Here is a 242-nt window from a genome sequence, read left to right as displayed (position 1 = left end):
ATGCAGTTCGAGGAGTCTTTGAAAGAAGATATTTAATGATAGAAATCAGAGAAAGACGACTTTCTAACCACTGGTGACGGGAATATAATCAACACTCGGTGACTGCGAGCGACTGAAATGTTGAAATGTTCCGCGAATGGACTTCTTGGTGCCTCGATTGATCGCCCATCGGGCCATTTATAATTAGCCCCCCCCCCCAGGCCCAGGGGAGCCTTCCCGGGGACCACCGGGGAATCGCACGG

General features: G+C 51.2%; 1 long non-coding RNA gene across 1 annotated transcript in view; it reads left to right on the top strand.

Moving 5' to 3' along the window:
* LOC119592774 overlaps nucleotides 1-242 on the top strand; it is a 67,068-nt gene that overhangs the window by 65,988 nt on the left and 838 nt on the right. The window lies entirely within an intron of this gene.

Source organism: Penaeus monodon, chromosome 30, assembly GCF_015228065.2.
Source record: "Penaeus monodon isolate SGIC_2016 chromosome 30, NSTDA_Pmon_1, whole genome shotgun sequence".
NCBI classification, from domain to species: Eukaryota; Metazoa; Arthropoda; class Malacostraca; order Decapoda; family Penaeidae; genus Penaeus; species Penaeus monodon.
The sequence above is the reverse complement of the archived record's forward strand: the minus strand, read 5'-3'. Positions and strand labels throughout refer to the sequence as shown.